Consider the following 11239-nt stretch of genomic DNA (forward strand, 5'->3'; position numbering starts at 1 on the left):
GATATGATGGCAAGGTCCACGTTGGGTAACCCCTGAGAATACATAATATTGAAGAGGCGCCTGAGATTGAAGAATGAGTTTCTGTTAGGGATAAAGGCGGTCTGATCCGAATGGACCAATTTGCCAATTAAAGTGCTAAGCCTGTTAGCCAGAGTTTTTGCTAAAATCTTTTGGTCTGTATTAAGGAGAGATATTGGTCTGTATGACCCTACCTCTTCTGGATCTTTACCCTTCTTATGTATAACTGTAATGAACGCTTCGTCCAAAGTAGAAGGAAGAGCTCCATCCTCATTGGCCTGAATCAACATTTTGTGCAGATAGGGGGAGAGCATGTTGCTGAATGTTTTATAGAATTCACCAGGGTATCCATCTGGGCCCGGGGTCTTGCCACTCTTTAGAGATTTAATTATTTCTCGAATTTCAACAAGAGATATTTCCTTTTTCAAGAAGTTAGAATCTTCCAAGTTCACGGCAGGAAGATTACAGTCCTCCAAAAATGTTTGCATAATTAAGGGGTGGGATCCGCTTTAGATGTATATAGAGTCTCATAAAACTGCCGGAATCTGTCATTGATGTCTTTGGGGGAGTAGATTAATTCCCCAGATGCAGATTTAACCCTGTGAATCATTCGGTCACTCACATTTTTTCGAAGTTGTATGGCGAGTAATTTGTGTGGTTTGTCACCAAACTCAAAATATTTTTGCTTGGCATAGAGAAAAGATTTAGCAATTTTAGCTGAGAGAATCTGACTATATTAAAATTTTAAAGAGGTCATTTTTTTCATGTTTCTCCATAGATGGGTGGCTAGCTTTCTCCCTATCCAGTAAGTGAATTTGTCCCTCTAGTTCTTCCAGTTTTCCTCTGTTTTGCCTACTCCTGGCACCCTGAAAGGAGATGATACAGCCTCTCAGATAAGCCTTCTGTGTTTCCCACAATAATGCTGGGGAGGTCTCTGTTTTGTTGTTGGTATCAAATAAAAATTTAATTTGGTCTTTAAGATATTCACAGAATGTTGGTTCTGTGAGGAGCTGAGGATTCAACCTCCAGACCCTCTCGTTTGGTACGATGTGACCCAATCTCAGGGAGAAGGCGAGCGGACTGTGTTCCGAGATTATAATATCATGATACCTCACATTACAGGTATAGGGGAGTAGTCTAGCATCCAACAAAAAGTAGTCAATTTGAGTGTAAACCTTGTGAACATGAGAGTAAAAGGAGTATTCCCTACCCGTAGGGTTAGCGATCCTCCATATATCAAATAAGTTTGAATTTTTTATGTAGGTATTCAAGAATTCGAATAGGAGGTAGGGGTTCGCCGGGTAGAGGATCTATCCAAATATTGGTCTAGCACACAGTTAAGGTCCCCTCCAATGACCAGGTTAGTATGGGAGATATCTGGAATCAGGGCAAGGACTCTTTTGAAAAAAGAGGGGTTGTCAATGTTTGGCCCATAGATATTTAGTAGAGTTACTGAGGTAGAGTGGATTCCTCCTATTACGATCACATACCGACCCTCATTATCCGCAATAGTGGTTTTATGTAGAAAGGGAATTCCTTTCCGTACCAGAATCGCTGTGCCTCTCGTTTTGGCAGAGAAGTTAGAGTGATACACTTGCCCCACCCACCTACACTTAAGTCTGCTATGAGAGTTATTCTTCAGATGGGTTTCTTGCAAAAATATAATATCAGACGAGAGTGCTTTCAAGTGGGCTAGGACCTTGCCCCTCTTAATTGGTTCGTTTAAACCCTTGACATTCCAGGAAGTGAATGTAAGCCCCGCCCTCCTCTCGTTTGTAGTTCCTATGGTGGCCTGCATACCATGTAACTTGATAAAAAGGTAAGAAAGCGCACCAAACCATCACGATCAGCATATGTAGCACCTACACCGAGCAGTATCCAACCCACCCCTCCCCCCCCCTGCAAGCACCTTTACTTCCCACCCGGTTCCCCTAATTTCCCCAACACTTACCCCCCCCCCATCAACCCACATTAAACAGGCATGTACAAACAGGAGAGAAAAAAAAGCAAAAATAAAAATAATAAACACATTGTCTAGCCGATGCAAAGAAAGCACGGCGCGACCTCGAACCAGAGGTAAGACAAAAATAAAATCCCAACTATACGTTCACCTCTCACTAGAACTTTTACTAACATTTGAACTGAGGAGGCTCCCGGGAGTTAAGTGTTCAGTTAGCATCTAATAAACCTAAACCGAATAAGTTGCAACTTAAACATATTGCGCATTTAAGATATATTGCGCATTTAAGACATATTGCGCATTGTAGTCGGCGCATAATCCTCATAGACACGGAATGGATGCCCTTTATGTGACAGGTTGCCCCTCATTCGAGCTTCACGCAGGATAAGATCCTTGGTCTTGAAACTGTGACAACAGATTATTACTGGGCGAGGACGTTGGCCCGGTCCAGGCACTGGGACAAGGGAGCGATGTGCGCGGTCCAGCTGGGGATCCGAATCCAAAACATCCGATCCCATTGCATCCTTCAATAGCTTGGCGAAGAAGCGAGAGCCCGCCTCTATCCCCTCTGCCAGACCAACAACGCAAAGGTTATTACGTCTGGATCCGCCCTCCAGGTCCACCACTTTCACAGAAAGCCTCTGCACAGTATCCTGCAATGACGAGCATAGCTTCTCTAACTCGTCGATACTACCAGCGTTGAATTCAGAAGCTTTCTCAAGGTCCACAATACTCTGGCCATGCGAAGCGACCGTTCGAATGACGCTCTCGATTTTGGTGTCCAGCTCAGCAATAGTGGCCTTAAGATCCTCAGCTATACCAACACGTAGCTCCCCCAAAGCATGGGTAAGCTCTGTAAGTGTCACGTTGTTGCATGTGCCTCCCGCCATGTCTGTCTCGTTGTTTAGTGGGGAGTAGGCCTCCGCTGTTGATTTATTGTCCTTTGGTCGCTTATTACTCGGCATTTTCATATAAAAAGTTACAATCTTGTATTAGAAAGAAACGTTTGTTGTAAAAAGTGCCATAAAGTAGGTTAAATTAGATTATTTCACAAAAAAGTTGCAGGAGCCTCTCACGCACAGCCGTTCACTCCAACATGCTAGCTCCGCCCCCCCCCTGATGATTTATCTGACCCTATCGCGTCCCTTCTTCTCCAGTTCCACAAGAAGCGGGCCAACGTAAACCATGTCACTATGTTGAATTCTTCAAGGCGTTACATGTTGCAGTCTAATACACAGTGGATCTCGTCAGGATAAATTCACATGATAAGCTGGAGTACATCTGAGTAGAACGGCTCTAACAGCCCCTAACCGTTCCAAAGCCCCTGGATAAAACTGTAAACCCCTTCCATTTCCAGCCCATGAAACTGAGATTACATGACCCATTGCAACCAGAGCCACCAGCCAAACCAGCTCAAAGAAAGGAAATATCTCTATGTATTTTCTTCCCCTTGTTTCACCATGATGAGAGGATGCCATGCTCACCATGCTGTGCGAGTAAGGGTGAGTTAAACTCTTCCAGATCAAGCACTGTAGGCCTGGCAAGAAGAGATTAAGAATGTTTAAAGAGTTTGAGAGAGAAGTAGATAGCAAATTTCAGCTCACTGCTTGACAGGATTCTTCAATTGTTCCTGAAAGTTTATGCTGAACATGGCTATGTCATAACTTCATCTATGACCTCTGCTCTGATAGTTCATGGTGGATATAAAGACAAGTTCCTCCTGATGTTGTCATTGGTGAATCATACTGCCACCTTGTGGAGTTAAAGGGTTAGACTACCAGTAGACATCTCAGGTACCCTGTCTTTTCAGATCATAGCCCATATTTACTAGGTATGTGGTTACTGTATGTAGTAAAAGTAGTGCTTATGGATTGCCTGTCTGCCTCTAGGGCACTGGAAATTCCTCTGGGGACAGAGAGGCCCCTGGATGTCACCTCTACCAAAGACACAGTCTGCCTGTAGGGCACTGGGAATGCCTCAGGGGACAGTGAGGGACCTGGGGCCTTATTTATGACCACTGTGTAAATTTCACACTAAATATCTGCATGCAATATTTTTGAAAATACAAATCTTAAAATATTGAGATTTATAAACTTGGTGCGTGTCATATATATGCATGTTTACTGTTATAAATCCTGTCGTAAAAATGTGCGTTCGTGAACGAGCATTAAAACTCTGCTCGGAAATGCACTCCATTCACCTTTTATAGTGCCCTTTTATACGTTGTATAATTTGGCACTGTTGGAATTAGGCCACTGTAGTTTGTAAAATAAAACAGCGGTAGAATTTTTGATCACATTTCTGTAGAGGTGTGGGCAGAACGTTTTGATATTTTGTGGTGAGTCTTTCAAACTACATTTACATACATTACATTTAAGTCATTTAGCAGACGCTCTTATCCAGAGCGACTTACAAATTGGTGCATTCACCTTATGACATCCAGTGGAACAGCCACTTTACAATAGTGCATCTAAATATTTTAAGGGGGGGGGGTGAGAAGGATTACTTTATCCTATCCTAGGTATTCCTTAAAGAGGTGGGGTTTCAGGTGTCTCCGGAAGGTGGTGATTGACTCCGCTGTCCTGGCGTCGTGAGGGAGTTTGTTCCACCATTGGGGAGCCAGAGCAGCGAACAGTTTTGACTGGGCTGAGCGGGAACTGTACTTCCTCAGTGGTAGGGAGGCGAGCAGGCCAGAGGTGGATGAACGCAGAGCCCTTATTTGGGTGTAGGGCCTGATCAGAGCCTGGAGGTACTGAGGTGCCGTTCCCCTCACAGCTCCGTAGGCAAGCACCATGGTCTTGTAACGGATGCGAGCTTCAACTGGAAGCCAGTGGAGAGAGCGGAGGAGCGGGGTGACGTGAGAGAACTTGGGAAGGTTGAACACTAGACGGGCTGCGGCGTTCTGGATGAGTTGTAGGGGTTTAATGGCACAGGCAGGGAGCCCAGCCAACAGCGAGTTGCAATAATCCAGACGGGAGATGACAAGTGCCTGGATTAGGACCTGCACCGCTTCCTGTGTGAGGCAGGGTCGTACTCTGCGGATGTTGTAGAGCATGAACCTACAGGAACGGGCCACCGCCTTGATGTTAGTTGAGAACGACAGGGTGTTGTCCAGGATCACGCCAAGGTTCTTAGCGCTCTGGGAGGAGGACACAATGGAGTTGTCAACCGTGATGGCGAGATCATGGAACGGGCAGTCCTTCCCCGGGAGGAAGAGCAGCTCCGTCTTGCCGAAGTTCAGCTTGAGGTGGTGATCCGTCATCCACACTGATATGTCTGCCAGACATGCAGAGATGCGATTCGCCACCTGGTCATCAGAAGGGGGAAAGGAGAAGATTAATTGTGTGTCGTCTGCATAGCAATGATAGGAAAACTAGACATGAATGTTGCTTATAGCGAGTTCCTGCCCTGAACGGCACATTCTGCAAGACTGATTGTATATTGGAAACAACTTAAAAGTAGGCTACCCCTCTATGCAAAGGACGAATTGTTGATCACATTTTTTAAATTAGTGTTTATTAGTGTCTTCTGCCTTGATATAGGGTCTGAGAATAAATAGTCTAATATTCACATATTCACATCACTTCATTGGTGTGACATCATACAAACATTGTCTAGGCCAGTGGTTTCCGGCTTTAAACTCTTCAAAGTTGCAATAGCACATCCGTTTTCCTCTCATCATGTCAGTCATTGCCTACCTTAGGGCAGTGGCTCTCAATTTTTATTTTATTTTATTTCACCTTTATTTAACCAGGTAAATCAAATCAAATCAAATTTTATTTGTCACATACACATGGTTAGCAGATGTTAATGCGAGTGTAGCGAAATGCTAGGTAGGCTAGTTGAGAACAAGTTCTCATTTGCAACTGCGACCTGGCCAAAATAAAGCATAGCAGTGTGAACAGACAACACAGAGTTACACATGGAGTAAACAATTAACAAGTCAATAACACAGTAGAAAAAAATGGGCAGTCTGTATACAATGTGTGCAAAAGGCATGAGGAGGTAGGCGAATAATACAATTTTGCAGATTAACACTGGAGTGATAAATGATCAGATGGTCATGTACAGGTAGAGATATTGGTGTGCAAAAGAGCAGAAAAGTAAATAAATAAAAAAACAGTATAAAAACAGTATGGGAATGAGGTAGGTGAAAATGGGTGGGCTATTTACCAATAGACTATGTACAGCTGCAGCGATCGGTTAGCTGCTCGGATAGCTGATGTTTGAAGTTGGTGAGGGAGATAAAAGTCTCCAACTTCAGCGATTTTTGCAATTCGTTCCAGTCACAGGCAGCAGAGTATTGGAACGAAAGGCGGCCAAATGAGGTGTTGGCTTTAGGGATGATCAGTGAGATACACCTGCTGGAGCGCGTGCTACGGATGGGTGTTGCCATCGTGACCAGTGAACTGAGATAAGGCGGAGCTTTACCTAGCATGGACTTGTAGATGACCTGGAGCCAGTGGGTCTGGCGACGAATATGTAGTGAGGGCCAGCCGACTAGAGCATACAAGTCGCAGTGGTGGGTGGTATAAGGTGCTTTAGTGACAAAACGGATGGCACTGTGATAGACTGCATCCAGTTTGCTGAGTAGAGTGTTGGAAGCCATTTTGTAGATGACATCGCCGAAGTCGAGGATCGGTAGGATAGTCAGTTTTACTAGGGTAAGCTTGGCGGCGTGAGTGAAGGAGGCTTTGTTGTGGAATAGAAAGCCGACTCTTGATTTGATTTTCGATTGGAGATGTTTGATGTGAGTCTGGAAGGAGAGTTTGCAGTCTAGCCAGACACCTAGGTACTTATAGATGTCCACATATTCAAGGTCGGAACCATCCAGGGTGGTGATGCTAGTCGGGCATGCGGGTGCAGGCAGCGATCGGTTGAAAAGCATGCATTTGGTTTTACTCACGTTTAAGAGCAGTTGGAGGCCACGGAAGGAGTGCTGTATGGCATTGAAGCTCGTTTGGAGGTTAGATAGCACAGTGTCCAATGACGGGCCGAAAGTATATAGAATGGTGTCGTCTGCTTAGAGGTGGATCAGGGAATCGCCCGCAGCAAGAGCAACATCATTGATATATACAGAGAAAAGAGTCGGCCCGAGAATTGAACCCTCTGGCACCCCCATAGAGACTGCCAGAGGACCGGACAGCATGCCCTCCGATTTGACACACTGAACTCTGTCTGCAAAGTAATTGATGAATCAGGCAAGGCAGTCATCCGAAAAACCGATAAGTCTGTCGATAAGAATATGGTGATTGACAGAGTCGAAAGCCTTGGCGAGGTCGATGAAGACGGCTGCACAGTACTGTCTTTTATCGATGGCGGTTATGATATCGTTTAGTACCTTGAGTGTGGCTGAGGTGCACCCGTGACCGGCTCGGAAACCAGATTGCACAGCGGAGAAGGTACGGTGGTTTTCGAGATGGTCAGTGACCTGTTTGTTGACTTGGCTTTCGAAGACCTTAGATAGGCAGGGCAGGATGGATATAGGTCTATAACAGTTTGGGTCCAGGGTGTCTCCCCCTTTGAAGAGGGGGATGACTGCGGCAGCTTTCAATCCTTGGGGATCTCAGACGATATGAAAGAGAGGTTGAACAGGCTGGTAATAGGGGTTGCGACAATGGCGGCAGATAGTTTCAGAAATAGAGGGTCCAGATTGTCAAGCACAGCTGATTTGTACGGGTCCAGGTTTTGCAGCTCTTTCAGAACATCTGCTATCTGGATTTGGGTAAAGGAGAATCTGGAGAGGCTTGGGCGAGGAGCTGCGGGGGGGGCGGAGCTGTTGGCCGAGGTTGGAGTAGCCAGGCGGAAGGCATGGCCAGCCGTTGAGAAGTGCTTACTGAAGTTTTCGATAATCATGGATTTATCGGTGGAGACCGTGTTACCTAGTCTCAGTGCAGTGGGCAGCTGGGAGGAGGTGCTCTTGTTCTCCATGGACTTCACAGTGTCCCAGAACTTTTTGGAGTTGGAGCTACAGGATGCAAACTTCTGCCTGAAGAAGCTGGCCTTAGCTTTCCTGACTGACTGCGTGTATTGGTTCCTGACTTCCCTGAACAGTTGCATATCACGGGGGCTATTCGATGCTATTGCAGTCCGCCACAGGATGTTTTTGTGCTGGTCGAGGGCAGTCAGGTCTGGAGTGAACCAAGGGCTGTATCTGTTCTTGGTTCTGCATTTTTTGAACAGAGCATGCTTATCTAAAATGGTGAGGAAGTTACTTTTAAAGAATGACCAGGAATCCTCAACTGACGGGATGAGGTCAATGTCCTTCCAGGATACCCGGGCCAGGTCGATTAGAAAGGCCTGCTCACAGAAGTGTTTTAGGGAGCGTTTGACCGTGATGAGGGGTGGACGTTTGACTGCGGCTCCGTGTCGGATACAGGCAATGAGGCAGTGATCGCTAAGATCCTGGTTGAAGACAGCGGAGGTGTATTTGGAGGGCCAGTTGGTCAGGATGACGTCTATGAGGGTGCCCTTGTTTACAGAGTTAGGGTTGTACCTGGTGGGTTCCTTGATGATTTGAGTGAGATTGAGGGCATCTAGCTTAGATTGTAGGACTGCCGGGGTGTTAAGCATATCCCAGTTTAGGTCACCTAACAGAACAAACTCTGAAGCTAGATGGGGTCGATCAATTCACAAATGGTATCCAGGGCACAGCTGGGAGCTGATGGTGGTCGGTAGCAGGCGGCAACAGTGAGAGACTTATTTCTGGAGAGAGTCATTTTCAAAATTAGTAGTTCAAACTGTTTGGGTATGGACCTGGAAAGTATGACATTACTTTGCAGGCTAACTCCGCCCCCTTTGGCAGTTCTATCTTTTGACGGAAGATGTTATAGTTGGGTATGGAAATCTCTGAATTTTTGGTGGCCTTCCTGAGCCAGGATTCAGACACATTACATTTACATTACATTTAAGTCATTTAGCAGACGCTCTTATCCAGAGCGACTTACAAATTGGTGCATTCACCTTATGACATCCAGTGGGACAGTCACTTAACAATAGTGCATCTAAAACTTAGGGGGGGTGGGGTGAGAGGGATTACTTAACCTATCCTAGGTATTCCTTAAAGAGGTGGGGTTTCAGGTGTCTCCGGAAGGTGGTGATTGACTCCGCTGTCCTGGCGTCGTGAGGGAGTTTGTTCCACCATTGGGGGCCAGGGCAGCGAACAGTTTTGACTGGGCTGAGCGGGAGCTGTACTTCCTCAGTGGTAGGGAGGCGAGCAGGCCAGAGGTGGATGAACGCAGTGCCCTTGTTTGGGTGTAGGGCCTGATCAGAGCCTGGAGGTACTGAGGTGCCGTTCCCCTCACAGCTCCGTAGGCAAGCACCATGGTCTTGTAGCGGATGCGAGCTTCAACTGGAAGCCAGTGGAGAGAACGGAGGAGCGGGGTGACGTGAGAGAACTTGGGAAGGTTGAACACCAGACGGGCTGCGGCGTTCTGGATGAGTTGAAGGGGTTTAATGGCACAGGCAGGGAGCCCAGCCAACAGCGAGTTGCAGTAATCCAGACGGGAGATGACAAGTGCCTGGATTAGGACCTGCGCCGCTTCCTGTGTGAGGCAGGGTCGTACTCTGCGGATGTTGTAGAGCATGAACCTACAGGAACGGGCCACCGCCTTGATGTTAGTTGAGAACGACAGGGTGTTGTCCAGGATCACGCCAAGGTTCTTGGCGCTCTGGGAGGAGGACACAATGGAGTTGTCAACCGTGATGGCGAGATCATGGAACGGGCAGTCCTTCCCCGGGAGGAAGAGCAGCTCCGTCTTGCCGAGGTTCAGCTTGAGGTGGTGATCCGTCATCCACACTGATATGTCTGCCAGACATGCAGAGATGCGATTCGCCACCTGGTCATCAGAAGGGGGAAAGGAGAAGATTAATTGTGTGTCGTCTGCATAGCAATGATAAGAGAGACCATGTGAGGTTATGACAGAGCCAAGTGACTTGGTGTATAGCGAGAATAGGAGAGGGCCAAGAACAGAGCCCTGGGGGACACCAGTGGTGAGAGCGCGTGGTGAGGAGACACGGCAAGGAGACACGGCAAGGACATCAGGGTTAGCAGAGTGTGCTAAACAGTGAGTAAAACAAACTTAGGGAGGAGGCTTCTGATGTTGACATGCATAAAACCAAGGCTTTTTCGATCACAAAAGTCAACAAATGAGGGTATCTGGGGACATGCAGGGCCTGGGTTTACCTCCACATCACCCGCGGAACAGAGAAGGAGTAGTATGAGGGTGCGGCTAAAGGCTATCAAAACTGGTCGCCTAGAGCGTTGGGGGCAGAGGATAAGAGGAGCAGGTTTCTGGGCATGGTAGAATATATTCAGGGCATAATGCGCAGACAGGGGTATGGTGGGGTGCAGGTACAGCGGAGGTAAGCCCAGGCACTGGGTGATGATGAGAGAGGTTGTATCTCTGGACATGCTGGTTGTAATGGGTGAGGTCACCGCATGTGTGGGAGGTGGGACAAAGGAGGTAACAGGGGTATGCAGAGTGGATCTAGGGGCTCCATTGTGAACTAAAACAATGATAACTAACCTGAACAACAGTATACAAGGCATATTGACATTTGAGAGAGACATACAGCGAGGCATACAGTAATCACAGGTGTTGAATTGGGAAAGCTAGCTAAAAACAGTCGGCGAGGCTAATCAGCTAGCACAACAAACAGCAGGTAAAATGGTGTTGACTAGGCAACTGGGCCGACAGATAAAACAAACAAGCAGAATGGAGTACCGTGATTAATGGACAGTCCAGCGTGCGTCAGCTATGTAGCCAAGAGATCAGTGTCCAGGGGGCAGCGGTGGATGGGCAGGGAAGCTGGACTGGCGAGTGTTATCCAGGTTTAAAAAGAAACTAACAATGACTAAATAGCTTGTAGCTAGTTAGCTGGTTAGCGTCTAGAGGTTCTTGAGTGAGTCATAAAAATAAAATTAAAATTAAAAGTAATAGCGATTCCGTATCACAGTGGGTGAGGCAAGTTTCCGGAAGGTATAAACAAAATAAAAATCTAAAACTCCTGGTCCTGGAGATCCAAAGGGGTGCACATTTGTTTTGCCCCAGCACTACACAGCTGATTCAAATCATCAAAGCCTTTTGGAATCAGCTGTGTAGTGCTAGGGCAAAAACAAAAATGTGCACCCCTTTGGGGTAAGACCCAGGTACAGACAGTGTCGAAGTAACAAATGTTTATTAAATCGAACACGGGCAGGCAAAGGTACAGGACGGCAAGCAGGCTCAGGGTCAGGTCAGACAGAGGTCAGTAATCTAG

The sequence above is a fragment of the Oncorhynchus gorbuscha genome, linkage group LG23, assembly GCF_021184085.1.
Source record: "Oncorhynchus gorbuscha isolate QuinsamMale2020 ecotype Even-year linkage group LG23, OgorEven_v1.0, whole genome shotgun sequence".
NCBI lineage: Eukaryota > Metazoa > Chordata > Actinopteri > Salmoniformes > Salmonidae > Oncorhynchus > Oncorhynchus gorbuscha.